General features: G+C 43.2%; 1 protein-coding gene across 2 annotated transcripts in view; it reads left to right on the top strand.

The window, feature by feature from the left end:
- Positions 1-18,784, top strand: part of CD2AP (CD2 associated protein) — a 630,446-nt gene that overhangs the window by 480,052 nt on the left and 131,610 nt on the right. The window lies entirely within an intron of this gene.

Below are 18,784 nucleotides of genomic sequence, written 5' to 3' on the forward strand. Positions count from 1 at the left end.
TATTTTTATTCCTTCTGCTCCGATATGGCAAATCCGGCCAACAGCAACACACAGACTACCATGGAACAATGCCTCATTGCCATGAGGTATTGTGAGAGGATTTCACAGATTCTTCGCTTGGCTCATTTAAGAGATCTGAACACTGCCTGGTTTCTATCGTTCAGACCAATCTGGCAAGATTGCATCTTACCTGTCCTTCGATGCCTGCTTAGCGGACAGGAATGCGTGTTGGACATTTGTCTTACACTTCCATCAGTACTGCCATCGGATGTTGACGCTTTGCTAGGTCCAGTAACGGCTCATGCATTGTGTTGCCCCCAACAGCTGCCTATTCTGATGACTGCTTTCATTGAGGTCTCACCGGCAAGTCTAACTGAGGGTGAGATACGAGAAACTACAGGCATACAGGTACCATCTACTACGGACATTGCTAATGCATCAAACGCTGACTGCGATGATCCACACTTCTGCACTTTTGATCTTCTAACTGAAGTGGTTCCACTTTCACCTACCACAGTACACTGTTTCTTTGCCAGCCTAGATGATCTGATGTTTTCTCCCGACACTCCTGAGAATAACTTTTGATTATTTCACACAGCGTTCCCTGAACTCTGCAATTCGGCCTTCTTTTTTCAAAACAATCCGCTAATTTGAACTTTTTCCAAAATAGAACTTTTGACACAGATTAATCTGCTTAAAGTAGAACTATTCTAAGAGAACAAGATTTCGTGTTTGAACTTCCTAAAATAACAATATTTGGCTTCAACCTCGGAAACAAACTCAGTTAAAAACTGATGCTATGGGACAGATTTCAGGTATCAATTGATGAATGTACTTTCGTTTTATTTAATGAGAGAATATATGCTCATGATTTATGCTTGATTTCAGATGACGCCTATAACGTTTGCATACAGTATATACTCATTTCATGTGAACAAGCCTATTCAAATGCATTTTTTGTATTTTGGGGTGGGATTGTGAACACTTTCCTTTAGATATGTTCAGTGCTTAGGTATTATTGAACTTCATAATAGTGGAATGCGTGTTATGTGGTAATCTAGGCCCCTAGTGTAATTTTCCCGATTCATGCCCATTTATAGGTATAATTCACCCAATCCTTATATAGTCATAGGAATCATTACCTTATTTAATCTTAGCATGTGCAGCCCAAATATGGCATGGCTACTTCCACTAAACTCCGAGAGTCCACAACGATTTCTTGGAAAAGCCAGCCTTCAGCAGTCGGGGATTTCCCCCTGCTTCAATTCTAATTTATCCAAGAACTCCTGGAGTTTTTGAAGGAACTGAGGCACTAGTGATGATATGATATCCAATCTTAGGTCAAACTCAGCACCTTCAAAGTATAAATATGCCTACATTTGCCCAGTCAAACACACAGTGGTTCAGGAGCAGATCGACTAACTACTTGCCCGACGCCCTGCTGCTGCAAGTGCCGAAGGAAGCCGACCCTCCAATTGACGCACTGAGAAGACGCTGTCTTTTCTCTTGCCGAGAAATCCAGCTCTGGTGTTTCCAGGCTACCCTTGCGGGTTGCTTGGAGATAGAGTCCTGAGAGAGAGATACAAGACCTCTATCATTCTAAAACCAAGGTACGGAGCTGATTAGACCCTTAGAGAATTCTTGGAACCGATTCTTGGCAGAAAATTACTAGACTTAAGCTACACCACACTTACTCCTCCCTCGAACTAGACTTAGGTTAGGTACCCCGTGGTAGGCGTATTTTAGAAGCACCAGTTGAGTACTTTTAGCCACTATTTTATCACTGTATGTATTTTATACATTTTAAGTATTCTATGTTTATGGCTAAGAAACCATATCATGCTCTTACAGTACTATTTTATAATACTATTCCTATAATATGCCTTGTACTTCTTAACTAGCATTTCAATTGTAGCAGTGCATTTCTTATGCTTAAGAAATAAGACTGTTCAATAAATACTTTTATTGAAAACGCCAGTCTCTCTATTTCTAAGCAACTCTGGTGAAACGAAGCATGCACATCTGACTGAGTGAAATAGCCGTCTATTGTTTCCGCATCTCTAGAGATACGTTTCATTCTGGGGAAACAATGTTGTCATGTTATATGGTTGTCAGAGACTAATCCCTTCTTGTACTTTCGAGAAAGTTTCTAGTGACCTCTGAGCTAGCTGGCACTCACAATTAAGTCTAATATATTCAGCGGAGACCTAGTCGACTTAAGTCCTTCGTCTAAGCTGCAGGATATATTATTCCAATGCGCAGAGCCTATTGGGAATATAGGAACTACACTACAGTGTGGGCCAATGCCGGTCAGGATATTGTGTACGGTACAGAGCACTTTGAAATGTACACGTTGTGCAAGGGGCAGCCAATGGAGGCGGAAAAGGAGGTTAGTGACATGGCTGTACTTGGGGAAAGAAAAAATGGCGCGTGCTGCAGCGTTCTGGAACTGTTCCAGTCGATTTAGCACCGATTTATTAGACCCAAGGAGAAGCACATTACAGTAATCCAAACTGGCCAGTATGGAGGCTTGGATGATCAGCTGTCGTGTGTCGGGCATTAAATAGACCAAGTATCGGTTTAAGGCCGCGAAGCAGGCCAAAGCATTTCCCTGCCACAGATTTGGCATGTGTCTCGAAGGTAAGATCTTTGTCCAGCATAATGCCCAGGTTTTTCACTGCGGGTTTGGGGGCCAGAGGGGCTCCAAGAACTGGAGGCCACCATTCATTGTTCCAGAGATGGAAGTCTTTGCCAAAAAGAAGGATCTCAGATTTTGCAGAGTTCCATTGCAAGAAGTTGGCCGTCATCCACTCTGCAATGGCCAGAATGTCTTCTCTGAATTTTTCTCTTTCTGTCCTGGCTGGGATTGTTTGTTGACAGGGTGATCACCGGTTGGGTGTCATCAGCGTATGTCACCAGGGGATTCCCCTTGCTTTAGCAAGCCGTGCTAGAGGATATATGGATATATGGATATATGGATATATGGATATATATATATATATATATATATATATATATATATATCCTACTGGCTATCGCCAGTAGGTGTATATAGTTAGGATTAATTCCCTATGGGATTTTTGAAAATTCTATGTCTAATAACTTTGGCGTTTGTGGACGGAATCGGCTGAAATTTTCAGGAAAATGGCACATTTTGTTTCTGAGCAGCCCCTGAAAATTTGGTGGGGTTTCGTCAAGGGGGGGCCGAGAAAAAAGGGGGGTCCCAAAACGCGTTTTTCCCATTCATTTTTCCATAGGGCCTTTGGCCTCACTTTTAGCTCGAACGGCTGAATGGATTTGCACGAAACTTGGCAAAATTGTAGGGACTGGTAGCCCGATGTGCCTTTGCTAGGTCTCAATATATGTGCTTCAGTGGATTTTGAGAAATTAACGTTTAAATCAAGATATATATCTGTAACAGCGCTCCGGGCAGCGATCCGGTCCGCTTACTTTTCGCTTATCGGAACTTTGCGCGCAGAAAGCTGATTGGCTCTCCGGTGTCTGTCAACATTCTAAACAGTCCGGAGCGGCCGCCATCTTGTCTCTCGGTAGGATCGAGAGAGAAGAAGAGGTGAAAAACGAAAGGGGAATTTAATGAAAGGGGGCAAGGTATCCCCCTCTTGACCCCCTAGGAATGTTGTTGGGGTTATTAAAGGGTCCCGTGGGGAAAAGGAAAAAAAAATGATTTTTCACGGTAGAAGCGCTTCACGGGCCGCGAACTGGGCCGCAAACTGGTAGTGAAACGGGAATTCGCCATTTTGTGCTTCGTTAATTAAATTACTAGGTATAAGGGGGTGCGGGAGACGTATCCTAATCCCCTATGTTTCCTGAGGGTGGCTGAGGAGGCTGATATATGTTGATACATCTCTTCCAGCGGCTGTGCGTGAGCTTTTTTTTATTTTGCTGCGTGACAGTCCGGAGCGGCCGCCATCTTGTCTCTCAGTAGGATCGAGAGAGAAGAAGAGGTGAAAAACGAAGGGGGAATTTATTGTAAGGGGGCAAGGTATCCCCCTCTTGACCCTCTAGGATTGTTGTTGGGGTTATTAAAGGGTCCCGTGGGGAAAATAAAAAAAAAATGATTTTTCACGGTAGAAGCGCTTCACGGGCCGCGAACTGGGCCGCAAACTGGTAGCGAAACGGGAATTCGCCATTTTGTGCTTCGTTAATTAAATTACTAGGTATAAGGGGGTGCGGGAGACTCATCCTAATCCCCTATGTTTCCTGAGGGTGGCTGAGGAGGCTCATATATGTTGATACATCTCTTCCAGCGGCTGCGCCATCTTGCCTTTTTTCCAATGCCACAATTTTGTCGTGCACGGCATCCATTTTAGATGCCAGGCTGGTCCCAGGCTATCACCTACCCCTGCGGATGTAGTTTATGGCCCCAGCTGTAGAGAATTCAGACATGCCAACCCTCCCGATTCAGGCGTGTGACTACTGATTTCAGTGCTAGTCTCCCGCCTCCCGATTTCTGCAAGCAAAAACCCGGGGGCATATTATGAACAACTAGCGATAATTTTTGTCTCTAACTTGTTTAGAGACAAAAATTATCGCCGCACATCGGCGATTTTTATCGCAGATAAACCTTGCTATTATCGCAGAAAAGTCAGCGATATTCATGTATTATTGAGCAAATGCTCTTAGCCATGTTATCCACCTCCCATTGGATAACATGGCTAAGAACTGCTCAGGGCAGGTGTTAGATTTTGGAGATATTCGCGCTTAGCGCGAATATCTCCAAAAGTTGGTAATAGAAGATAGCGATGTTAGGGACTGTTTCCAGTCGCTAACATCTTGGTACGCCACTTTGCATGTCATTAGTGATAAGTATCACTGACATGCAAAGCGGGGCCCAAGATGGTCGCTATCTCCTTTTAGCTGTCACTAACTGGTGTTAGCGACAGCTTGGTAATAGGGAGATAATTTTATCTCCGCTTTCATGGCTTTTAAAGCCAAAAAAGCGGAGATAAACCCCCTTGATAATATGCCCCACGATTCCTTGGGGGTTTCAGCTGACAGGGCTTGGTATTGTGTTACATGGTAATTTTTCCAGGAAACGTCAGAGGGTCGATGCAGGGGTTCTAGAAGAGGTGATAAACCATTTAAGCCTCATGAACAAGCGCATGGTGTTTTAAAGATTTGTGAAGTACTCGCGGCGGTGTGTGTGTGCCCTCTTTTAGGAGCGGGCGGGGAGGCACTGCCAGCAACTTGCCAGGTCAGGTAGTGTTCAACACGTGCATCACCCTTTCTCTGCCTGCTATTGCGCTCCATGCTTCGGAAAGGTAAGAAATAGAACGTGCATTTGAGTTTGAAATGTCTGATCCTGCAGCAGCACACTTCCAAAGCCCACACATGACAATAACCCGATTCAAGGCCCCATTCACCCGTTTTTAAAAAAATAGATAACACTCCAACAAAGTAAGATTAAAAAACTTTATTAACTATTAACTATAACGAACGGAACAAAAACTAAAAACATTTAAACATTTTTCAACACAAAAAGCAACAATGGTTAGAAGCTGTCTTTTGTGCGAATAGTCCCAAGGCAGCACAACGTGCAGAGTTGTGGACGGCACCCAGGTGATGTCGCCTGGGTGCCGCACTGGTTTTGGGATCCTACAATGCAGCACAGAAAAACAGCGTGGGGCGTCCCGGGTGGTGCGGGGGGAGGCCTCGTCAGTAGCGGTCTGTTGTGCGAATAGTCCCAAGGCAGCAGAACGCGTTGAGATGTTGATGGGACTGTGTCCAGTGTCACATGGCTGACACAACATGTACGACAGGCACCCAGGTGATGTCCAGTAAACTGCCGCACTGGTTTTGGTATCCTACAATGCTGCTCCGAAAATTGGCGTGCGGCGGCCCGGGGGTGGGGGAGGCGGCGTGAACGGGCCTCCCCAGGTGGCGGCCATCTAGCTGAGTTGCGCCCGCTCTTGCGGCTACAGCGTCTCGCTCACCATGTTGTTGAGTTGCTCCCACTCTTGCAGTGCAGCGATAGGCTGCTGCCACATGGCTCTTAAAATGGCGGACGGCTCCTCGGTTTTGGGCCTGGTCCACTGAAATGGCCCTGGGACACCTTGGAACTCGGACGCTTGCCTGCTAGGGCTTGGGCTCCATTCTCGAAAAGCGTCCCCTCAGCCGTGAAGATTCTACAAAAGTCTTGGGGGCCCCCGACTCCCGCAGGCTTCCGGTGGGGAGCGGCTGCCATGATTGCTCGCGGAATGACCACGACGGAGCCACGAGATGGTGGTGCTTTCATGCTGACGCCAGCTTCAGTCTGAATGATCCAGAAACAAGGTGGGGCTTTCATCGTTTGGGAAAAAAAAATGTTCTAAACCAATGAAAAGTGTTATTTTTAGGTCATATGACCAAGCCTTCCATCTTTAAGAAACCAAAAGTAAAATGAACCAATGAAAAGTTTTATAAACAAGTCACATGACCTGTTATGCGGCATAGGGCTACAAAAAGCGTAGAAAATCCGTTGGCACGTGAGGCGGCATCAGTAGCGGACCGATGTGCGAATAGGCCGAAGGCAGCACAACGCGCCGAGATCCGGATGGCACCGAGGTGGTGTCCAGCAAATTGCCGCACTGGTGTGGCCATCCTACAATGCTGCGCCGAAAGACGGCGTGTCCAGCTGAGTTGCGGTCACTGTTGCGGTACAGTGACTCGAACGCGCCGAGATCCGGATGGCACCGAGGTGGTGTCCAGCAAATTGCCGCACTGGTGTGGCCATCCTACAATGCTGCGCCGAAAGATGGCGTGTCCAGCTGAGTTGCGGTCACTCTTGCGGTACAGTGACTCGAACGCGCCGAGATCCGGATGGCACCGAGGTGGTGTCCAGCAAATTGCCGTACTGGTGTGGCCATCCTACAATGCTGCGCCGAAAGACGGCGTGTTCAGCTGAGTTCCGGTCACTCTTCCGGCACAGTGACTCGAACGCGCCGAGATCCGGATGGCACCGAGGTGGTGTCCAGCAAGTGGCCGCACTGGTGTGGCCATCCTACAATGCTGCGCCGAAAGTCGGCGTGGGGTGCCCCGTTGGCTTATGAGGTGATATCAGTAGTGGACTGATGTGTGAATAGGTCGGAACCAGCACAAGGCGCCAAGATCCGAATGGCAAGTCCTGGATGTTGAGTGCCTCAGTTGAGATTTCTGAGCAGTGCTTGTAAGACTGTCTGAAGCTTATTTGCACCTGCTGCAGCTTCACTATTGCCCTGGTGTGGCCAAAGGTGGTACATGACATAGGCGGCCGGCTCCCGAGGTCCGGCGGAACTTTTTGCCTTTTCCTTTCTGCTTCTTTTCCTACAATCCGTTTCATCTGAAGACACGACCAGGTCCCTGAATGTGTGCAGGGGGACGCTATTGATTGAATGAAAATGGCGGCTTGACACAAAGCTGACTCAAGCGTTACTGTTGATGCTATACAGACAAAAATTGGTTTTCAGTTTGTACATTCTTCAGGATTTTTTTTTCCATCCAAGTCTGATTGAGAGTTTGTAGAAAAATGGCTTCAGATTTTCCACATACTACTCTTCAACATTCTTCCTAAATGTAACAATGTGAAACTCACTAGGACAATGGCTGTTTCTGTTACCTTTCAAAATGCTGCCAACAATATTTTCTGAATGGAAGACACCATCTTGTAGCATAAAGGGACGAAAGGGGTTCTGGTCTGGCCGATGGTTGGTGGAGACATTTTGACTATATCTTGGACCTGCCCGGCCTCGCCCAAAATGGCGCCGGTATAAATGGGACTCGTAACTCCTTGCCCGCAAATGTATATCTAGAAAATGTTATTGTAAGTGGCTGTATCGTATTTTAATTACAAAATGTACGTCCACCGATTCCGCAACTGTTAGACACCTTTGTTCTTGCAACCTAATGGCCCGCTCGTTACGTTCCTCTACAGTGTAAATGTCTCCTCATCATATACGATTTCAGTTTGCTCCGTGGCCGGCCCACGTGGTTATAGGCCCGTATTTGTATACTGACATTTTCACAATAAAGGTTTTTAAAACAAAACACGGTAGTAGTATTTACATTGGTAAAGTTTTTACTTTTAGTCACTGTTTTCGAATCAGTAAAGGCAAGTGAAATAAAGCAGTCCAATTACATGACGGATAAAAGGTATAATATGTAGGAACGCAGTAAAGATAAATGCTTAAGGGCAGTTGTGTTTTTCATGTCTGCAATATAAAGTGATCGATAAGAATCTGATAATCAGGCGTATCGGCGACTAAGATAGCAGGCCGAATCTCTTTTACTCAACGGCTCCGTTATGGAAGGAAGAAACGCCCTTTTTCTCGAAAAAGGAATATATTTTACTTACAAGACAGTTGTAAATTTTCCGGGAAAGTACATTAGCCTGGAATATTATAACATATGTTTGAAAAAAAAATATTGTTCGAAAACAATAAAAAGCGTAATTTTTAGGTCATATGACCAAGCTTTTCATCATTAAATTAACAAAAGTAAAATGAACCAATGAAAAGTTTTATTAACAAGTCACATGTCCTGTTATGCTTACGTTGCGCGCTGCGCGCCGCGCCGCGGATCACTTCCGGGTGCGGTAACGCGGCGTGTCATATAACGCATTACGCGACAACGTAGGTCAAGAATATAGTCAAAATGTCTCCACCAACCAGCGTTCGGAACACAACTCCTTTCAGCAGTCCAAAAAGTTCTGTTAAATGACAACAGAGGGGACAGGCAACAAGAACCATCAGTCAAAGAGGGGAGGGCAAGTTCTTCTCTTCCGGGTCATGTTGGGGCGCTACCGGAACTGATCGAATTGGTAGTCTACAGTGTTTCTGGATGTTTCAGACTAAAGCTGGTGTCGGCATGAGACCACTACCATCTCGTAGCTCCGTCGTGGCCATTCCACGAGCAATCATGGCAGCCGCTCCCCACCAGAAGCCTGCGGGAGTCGGAGGCCCTCAAGACTTTTGTAGAATCTTCACGGCTGAGGGGACGCTTTTCGAGAATGGGACCCAAGCCCTATCAGGGAAGCGTCCGAGTTCAAAGGTGTCCCAGGGCCATTTTAGTGGACCAGGCCCAAAACCGAAGAGCCGGCCGCCATTTTGAGAGTCCTGTGGCAGTCGCCTATCGCTGCACCGCAAGAGTGGGCGCAATTCAGCTGGATGGTGGGCAAGACGCTGTAGCCGCAAGAGTGGGCGCAACTCAGCTGGATGGGACAAGGTTCAGAATTGAAGAGTCATCAAAAGGCAAAAAGTTCCGCCGGATCCCGGGAGCCGGCCGCCTATGTCGGGGGCAATCTCAGGCTACACCAGTGCTATAAGACTTGGGGAGGGTGTCGGAGCCAAGCGTCTTCTCCGAGTCCATGGCCATCACACCGCCCCTCAGGGGCCTCCGTCAAGCTGTTTAGGAAGGTAACATATCACATTGTTTTCTAATGCAGTCAGGTCCACAAACGACATTCACTTACTTTGAGAATAGTGAAGCTGCAGTAGGTGGAAATAAGCTTCAGACAGTGTTACAAGCGCTGCTCAGAACTCTTAACTATGGCACCCAACATCCAGAACTTATGCTATTTGAGAATGGCAGTGACATCGAAGCATCTCAGGGACCAAAACCATTAACGTACTTTCATGTATGAAAATCTTACTTGGGGAGGGGGCAGGAGCGAAGCGCCCCCTCCCAGTCAGCGCCACCACACCGTATGTTGAAAATTTGAAGCCATCGTTCTACAAAGTCAACCAAACTTGGATTAAAAATCTAGAAAAATGTACAAACTGAAAACCAGTTTTGGTCTGCATAGCATCAGTAGCAACGCTTGAGTCAGCTTTGTGTCAAGCCGCAAATTTGATTCAAAAAAGCACAGACATTCAAAAAGGCTCAAATTCAGAACTCTAAACTATGGCACCCAACATCCAGGAGCTTGCCATCCGGATCTTGGAGCCTTGTGCTGCTTTCGATCTATTCACACATCGGTCCACTACTGACATCATCTTATAAACCAACGTTATGTAAATAGTTTTTTAATAAAATGTTTTACCCTGTTTCTTTGCTGGTGTGTTGTCTATATTTTTAATATTTGCATACGGTTTGTCGTTATTTTGTGCGGGATGGGTGATGGAGCCGAGCTGTCTTGCAGCCCTCATGGTGTGGAGCTCAGTTCATCTCACTATTTTCGTATTTCTCATGAAGGGTTGTTCCTAATATTTCTATTTTAGCGAGGTCAAAAAGAGATCCAATTAGTGGCCTACTGATTTTGCTCGATTACTTTTATTTTTTTTACACGATTTTTCACTTTCTGCAAAGACTAAACAGAGTATTGCGACTTTGTGCTTGTTTGTAAATAGAGAATGATCCAAAGAGAACCAATTCTAAAACAGTAAATAGTTGGACAACAATCAATCGAATGGAGAGACAAGCAGCCACGACGGATTCCAACGGGGGTAAAGGGCTGTGTTAACTACCCTTCAGTATCTGCAAAGAGAGAGTACTACTAAGACAAAAGAGGGGAGGGGGGGGGGGTGCAGCGTTCAAAGCACATCAGCGTGCATAAATACGAAAATGTTTTTATTTATCACGTACTTGACATTTTTAAGCTTTTCATATTTGCTATTAAAAAACCAATGAAATTCACAGAAAAAACCATAGGTTATAGTGGATATATAGTTAGGAATTTGCATTTACAAAACCTTGAAAATTCAATGAAAAAACCATTGGTTTTAGGCCATATATAGTTAGGGATTTGCATTTACAAAACCTTATTTTACTCGCATAAAACCATTGAAATTCCATATATAGTTATAAGCGCTAACTATATATCGCGCACCCACAATCCACTGCTGATGATGTCACATATTACATCATTCATGACATGGTTAGTGACATCACTGATGACATCACTGATGACATCTCAAATGACATCACTGATGACATCACTGAAAACATCTCATTTGACATGACTGATAACATCACTGATGATATCATTCATGTGATAATACGATGAACCTCTTCAGACTCTAATATAACCTTAGATACAATCAGTGTAAACAGACACTCACAGACTGTCACTCATCCATGGAGTTACTCACACACCTAGTCAGTCATGCAAAGAATCAATCACACCTCCATTTCCTCAACTATACAGTTATACAAACTTTACTTATTCAAACATATACTAACACATATTTACTCTCTTATACAATCCCTGATACAAGTTCACAATGATCCATACAGCCACTCACACATTCACTGGCTCTTATGCACAGTTATTTATATATGTCAACTCTCACATGTACTGTGTTTTACATATGTACTTACTTTGACATGTAGCACTGAGATATCCATTCACTCACCAATACACTCATGCACACAGTCAACCGCCCATACAGCTGTTTCCACATGCACTTTTGAAACCATACATCTAGTGAATCAACTGCTCACACATCTATGCACAGAGTCACACACCTCCCAGCTACCCACACACACTCACTCAGTATCCCATACAAATACTTGGGCAACCAATCAATAACCCATATAGTTACTCATATAGCTACTTATCAACACATGGAACAGTTTACAGAACAACAGACATAATGATGCACAAATTGAGACAGTTTAGTCATTAACCCATGCACTCAGTGAGACACATTTAATCACTCACTCATATAGTCAGTCATGCACCTACTAAATCCTTCATCCAGACACTTATACATCCACTCATTCTTCAATATGTAAGACATATTTTAACTTTACAGAAACATACAGTCACTGGATGTTGTCATCAGTGATGTCATCAGTGATGTCATTTGAGATGTCATCAGTGATGTCATCAGTGATGTCACTAACCATGTCATGAATGATGTAATATGTGACATCATCAGCAGTGGATTGCGGGTGCGCGATATATAGTTAGCGCTTATAACTATATATGGAATTTCAATGGTTTTATGCGAGTAAAATAAGGTTTTGTAAATGCAAATCCCTAACTATATATGGCCTAAAACCAATGGTTTTTTCATTGAATATATATATATATATATATATATATATATATATATATATATATATATATAATGTGTATGTATGTATGTATATATATATATATATATGTATGTATATATACATATTATAATATTCGTTCCACAAATCTTCAAAATTACGAAGAAAACAAGACACCCAGAGCTTAAGTTAGAGTATATAGTATAGTATGGCCATTGGTTTGCAGTTGGAAGTTGAGGTGCTCCATGGTAGGTGTTGTCGCCTTTGATGGTGGTGTTACTGATGGTTTCTATGTGGATGATGGTGATGCCTCCTCCATGTTTGTTGGTGGCGTCTGTGTATTATCTGGTATCCGTTGGGTGTTGCGGTGGCTATGGCGGGGATGGCAGAGAGGTTGAGCCAGGTCTCAGTAATGAAGGAAACGGCAGGGTGAGGGTGATGCTGGTGTCCAGATTTTGGTGGTGTGCTTTCAGAGTGATTAAGCGTTGAGCAGCAGGCAATGGAGTGGTTCTGTGGTGGCCACTGTCTGACTGTCTGAGGTGGGTGTGGTGAGAGGGTTCCGTGAGGGTGGGCGGTGCTGAGCTGCAGGTGAAGAGACAATTGCAGCAGATGAAAGGTCCTACCATTGATCAAGGCTATGAAAGGCAGCAGTTATTGCGTCGTCCGGGGTCCAGGTCTCTGAGTTCTGTGGAGGAGTATCTGTGGGTGGCCAAAGGGCCAGAGATCCTTGTTCAGTCCAGCATGGATGGGTGCAGACGGGCTTGCCTTTAGCTCAGGCGTACAGCGGTATCCATTGAAACAGGTGAGAAAGGAGCGAACGGCTGCTAAACAGCGCGGCCAGTGAGTAAAATAAGAAAACAGCAGACTGCACAATAAGGCAAAATGAGGCAGTAAAAGAAAAGCAGAACCTGAAATCAGAAGACAACATAAGGTGCACTGAGCCAAAATAAAACTAAGAGGCTGTCAAGCAACACAAAATTGTTAAAAACTATCTGTCAAAATTGATGGCGGCTAGCCACCCCCTCTTGCTGGGCCTATGCCCTAAATTGGGACCTAACTACTCTTATTTTGCCAGGAATCTTCTTGGATACTTGCAAATAAGCCTTAGTAAAACCTCTTCTGAAAAGCTCTCCACCGACCCAAAAGATGTTAGGAATTTGAAAAACTATTTCATTATTGTGCTAATTTTCCAAATCTCTAGAGTAGTGGTTCTTTACTTTTTGACTTCAGTGAACCCCCACCTAATCATTAGTGTAATCTGGGAAACCCCTACTGAATCATTAGTTGAATCCTGTATTGGGATTGCAACTGGATCAAATGCTTACAATGAAGGACCATATCAAAACCACTGTAGGCTCTTGCTACTATACCCTTCGCCTCCTACGTAAGATACTGCCCTACCTGCCGCTAGAACATCGTAGAACAGTGGTCAGGGCGATGGTCATGAGTCGCCTCGACTACGGGAAAGCACTATTGGCAGAAGTAGGTGAGACGCTACTTGTTAAGCTCCAAGTGATCAAAATCAGGGCAGCAAGCATGGTATTAAACCGTTCCCCTCACTTCCGCTGCTCAGAGAGCTTCACTGGCTTCCAGTGAAAAAAAGGTCCTTTTTCAAGATTTGCTGCTTTACATTTAAAGCAATCAAGGGAAAGGATCCCTGTTATTTGCAAAATAAGCTTTGTAAGCTGGTCTCCGGCCGCAATCTTAGGTCTAATTCTTTAGCCCTTTTAAACACCCCCGGATCAGTCTTACCCGCACAGGAGGCAGAGTTTTTCTGTATGGTGCGCTCAAGTTTTGGAATTTGCTACCAGAGGCCTTTACGTAAATGCACCTCCTGTTTGGTCTTTAGGAAACAACTAAAGGCCTTTTTGTTTTAATCTGTTCGCTCTACCTGCCTTCCTATTTTGCCTGCCTCCTGTTATCTTCTATTTAAGCGCCGAGATGCCCCCGGGTGAGTCGTGCGTTATATATGAGCCCCCTAACAATAACAATCCTGAAACCCCCCACTGAATCATTATTGGAATCCAGGAACCCCCATTGAGTCATTACTGGAAGCTGGAGACTCCAACCGCAGCATCCTTGTTGCTTTGAACCACGAAACAGTTCACAAAAATGCAGACACAAGCAGTTATCAAACACATTTAAAAAATCTGAACTACTTTATTTAATTCACAAACCAATATAAAGAAATACAAATGTTAATTTTATTTGGGAGAGTGGTGCTTTTCGATATTTATTTGAAGCCACCCATCGTCTGTATTATATTCTGTTTCATTCATTTGAAATGCTCCCACAAATAAATCGAAGGATTAACAAGACTGAGTAAAGCTTCTGATTAGAGTTTTTAGAAGTATATAAGCTTTGTAGTCAGTGGCACTATTTGCAGATTGTCTATGTCCATGTCTTGGTGTTGAGCATCATGACGGTCTTTTCACCATAAGTCCTGCTCAGCTCATTTTTCTTAACTTTTGAAGCTACAGCCAGTGACACTTCCTACTGTGTAGAATCTTCATTCTCCCAGTTAAAGGGCAAAATGTGCACAGGATGTATCCTATCTTTTAATCTCCAGCTCAGGGCTAGTATCAGAATTTAAATTTCATTTATTTACTTTTTAATTAGCACTTAAAAAAAATACAAAACATGCCAATCAGGACTGTGGAACAACAATAAAATGCAAATACAAATCCATAACCAAACAAACAATTACACCCCTGAACCCTAGAGACCAAAACATGAATCCTAACATACAAAGGATTAAAAATGTAATTCTGGCTCAGTTATTGTCCTATATCTCATTTGTGTACCATAATAAAGTTTTAATAGTTTTATTAGAAAAGTCAGTTTTTCTCTTGTAATTCAGAGGGAAAATTTAAAGGATTAGAATTTAAAAAAATGTGAAGATGTCTTTGAGAAAATACTTTAAATGATTTTTGGGACTCTCAAGACAAAGAAGAGTCTTACTCAGTGATAGTGATTTAGACAAACCGATTTAGTGCCTTTTAGATTATATCAATCTAATTTAAGTGGGAGACCAGCAATATTGTGCCACAGAGGGCTCACTTTGCCACTGGATTCAAGCAAGCCGGGCTGAAGACGGCTGGAATGCCAGAAACCGGTCCTCGGAAGCTTGTTTCCGGTCCAGGGAATACATGGCTTGGCAGTTTGGGCTGGACTGTTCCCATGAGGCACAGGGTCAGACTGATTTTCATACAGCCATGTCTGAACTGGGGTGGCAGAGTGGGCTAAAGAACGGTGATGGATTAAACCCAGATCTTTTGACTGGGTGTGTGTTTGATTGATTCAGATGCTCCGTCCATCACCACCCCCTTTTGTACCACAGAGTGCAAGCAAGCATTTGATTCAATTCAAAGGACGTCAAGGATTCGCTACATGCTGGAAAAGATGAGGCATAGAGTCCAAAGCAAACTCAAGAGACTTAGCACAACCATCAGAAATGGGTACAATGGTATCCTTTCTTAGGATTTAGAGCCAGGTTTAGACCATGCTGTTGGTCTGCCAGGCAAGGCAATGAAATACTAAGTTTTAGTAATATATTACACTTTCTTATATCTAAGCCCCATCTAGTAAAAAACATCCTTTTTGAAGGGATGGTAAAAGATGCTAATCAATAATAATTAGTGTTTGAAGTCCATCAGGGACTAGATCTTTATAAAAATGTTGCTTTTTATTCCAGATAAAATTATGTTTTATGAATAGGTGCATTCATAGATATGTAAACAATCAATTGTGTAAAGCAAACATGGCTTCCCCAGTTATAAAGTTGCATATGAAAGTTTGTCTAGCATCCCTCGCTAAGCAAATGTCAATTGTTATTAGGTTAAACTGAGTTGTGATGTCAGATGAAGTTGTTGATAAAATGCTGTCAATTGTGATATTTCCTGGATTGATTTAATAATTTATTCTTGAAATAAAGGTTAGTATCCTTCTTGCAATAGATCTCAACCAGTGGTAGATAAAGCCTGAAAATTAGCTGCTACTAGATCTTCTGTTCGGTGAGTGTATTTTATGCTCCGGATTCTAATACTGGTTTTTATTGAGGTCTACATGATTTCTTTAGGTGAGACTTCTTTGCCCAAATGTCATAACCCAACTTGTTCAGCACTTCCAATAGGTGATTCCTTCAAAAACAGTTGCAGCATCTATCGCTAATATTAACAAACCGCACTAGGAGACCTACACAAAGCCAGCCATAAAGACTACTGTATGAATCAATGAAGTCTTGTAGACAGCTCTAGTAGATGGTATTTTATTCTTCAAGTTAAATCTTGGTAAGTTCCAATGTAAGCCTTAATATAAGCTCCTAATATAAGCCCCACCAGGAGCGGCCTCCTGGCTGCTCAGCTCATCTTCTCTAACAGCTCTCACTTAAAGTACAAACCTCCATAACATTCTAAATGACATCACATAGCTAGAGCATCAGAGCCAGGGAGATTCATTACATAAGAATGAAATTACTACAACTACCCTTTATGTTCTTCTCAGAGCCATAGCTGGTTCACTTCACTCCTGCTGAAAAACAGACTCTTCCCCCTGTTCCGGTGCCATTTCCACTTCTGGTTCATCCTGACTTCCAGCACCTACCTCCAATCTCACACACGTCATTGTATTCACTCTTCCACAGTGCCTCTGTGTACTCTGAAACTGATACGTCCCCTAATGGGATACTGTCAGTGGTTACTTCCCTGAAACCTGTTAACGTGTGATGTCCACTTGAAGGCAGTCCTCAAGGTGCTGTGGATCTGCACCAGCGCTCAGGTCTCAGCTGGTGTCATCTACACCAGAGCCGGCCACTGATGGAGTCTGTGCCTAACACAAAGGGCAGGTTGATGTGCTAAAAAGGCAGGTGCAGAGATTGGTGGAAGAGTTCCATTATAGAGATGACGCTCAGGCAAGAAGTTTGCCCATAGATGTGTACTGGCAAAGGCTTGATGACATTTATATCACTGATTCAGATAACATCCAAATGCCTTCTCTTATACATCACAACTATAGCAGTAAGGTAGCGAATTTGCTGTCCCTCTCACCAGACGCTTGACCCTCCAGAATGCTTTTAACCTTCATACTTTAGCTGAAGTGAAGTTAGAATTCCTTTCAGGGCCAAACTATGCAGGAGTAGTGTCCTTCACAGCAAAAGGCAGCGGAAACACTGGAAGTGCCTCTACCGATAGAGAAAATAAGGCAGATTTCCTTACAGAAATATTCCAGCTCACTTCTGCTATCTCTGAGCCCTTTCTTCCACTTAACACAAACCTGATGGAGTCCATCAAGGTGACATGTGTCAAGCCTACCTCAGTGGTAACATTGCGCTAACAGGTTGCCAACAGTTATCGGGCAGCACCATGGATACTTGTTCTTTTTGTCCTCCCAACATTTGTTAGAAAGCGTTGTCGACATGAAAAAGGATTTTCAGTACAAAGACAAACTGTTTGTTGCGTGCATAGGCAACAAGAAAGGCATAGCAGTCCAGAAAAGGACTGTATTGTTGGTTTGTGGTCTGAATCGTGATCTGTGATGCCCTTGCCAAGAAGGAACCTCCCAGAGGTATTGGCACTCACGCCTCCAGAACAAAGGCAACTTTTTTAGCAGTGAAGCTTCTTTTCCATTTGTGCTAAATCTACACTTCCCCTTGAGTACTGGACATGTACTAGAAGCAAGTTACCTTCTGGTATTCCTGGAAAAAAATACATATTAACCTGGTGGTTTAGGTATAAAAAGTAATTAGAATTGAGTCCTACATAACCCTCTGTCACCACTTCCTCCTGACAAAGTTCTCATTTAAAACCATGACTAATCGACAGTCACAAATGCAAGCTATGATGTGGCCTTCCATGTATCTGTTTTCTTTTCTTTTCAGTGATAAAGTAGTATTACTCAAGTACATAAACTCTTCTTTTACAACAATGGACTATTGTCCCATCCTGGAGCATGACATACGCAAGCAATTTTCTTGAAATTGTTTTGCAGACAGGATTTTTTGGTTTATAAAATGTATGCGCATATTTTGCAAAGCAAGTTTTCTGCAAGGTTCTCTAGGTTTTGAGCTTTCTTGACGAAGAATTTCCAATTAGCAGTATGCACTCTAATCTGGTATTTTATGGCTCTCGACCTTTGTGCTTAAATTAGTGTTTTCTTGGGCGTCTTGAAACCGTGAACCCTCATGGTTTTCTTCACCATATGAAGCACTAGTAGTGTGTTGTGTAAATCAATCACAGGTCATGCTAAAGTGAGGGAAAACCATTGTAATCAACCTCCCTCCATTTTCTAGTCTGACTTTTCTTCAGTTGAAACTTTCTGTCTAGCTGTGCAAATTGGTGAATTTTATTTAGTTCGGACTATATAATTATTTTAACAGGATTATATACCCATTGAAATGAATTATATAACCAGTTCACCAGAAAAGAATAATATCATGACAAATAACTAAACATTAGAGACTGTATATGTTGACGTGTGATGCATGGAGCCCATTTTTCAACATAGTTTGGTGCGTGGGCTTAGTGATGTGATTAAGGAGGGTTGATACCAAGTGTGGATACTAAGCAATAATAGAGCATCTGGCATATACAAAACTGAGGAGGTATAATTGTGCCACTACTGGACAATGTTGAAAAGGATTAACTCATGAATTAAATGCAATTCACGTGTCGCTATTCTACGGGTATCTCAGCTGATGCTAGGTCGGGATGATCATACTTTTGGGCACTTTTTCCTTTCTGCTTAAGCTTTATTTTTTATTGAATACCTTCATTTTCTGCAAAATTTTAAATGATTTATGTGTCTAATTTATAAT

Source organism: Lissotriton vulgaris, chromosome 6, assembly GCF_964263255.1.
Source record: "Lissotriton vulgaris chromosome 6, aLisVul1.2, whole genome shotgun sequence".
Lineage (NCBI taxonomy): Eukaryota > Metazoa > Chordata > Amphibia > Caudata > Salamandridae > Lissotriton > Lissotriton vulgaris.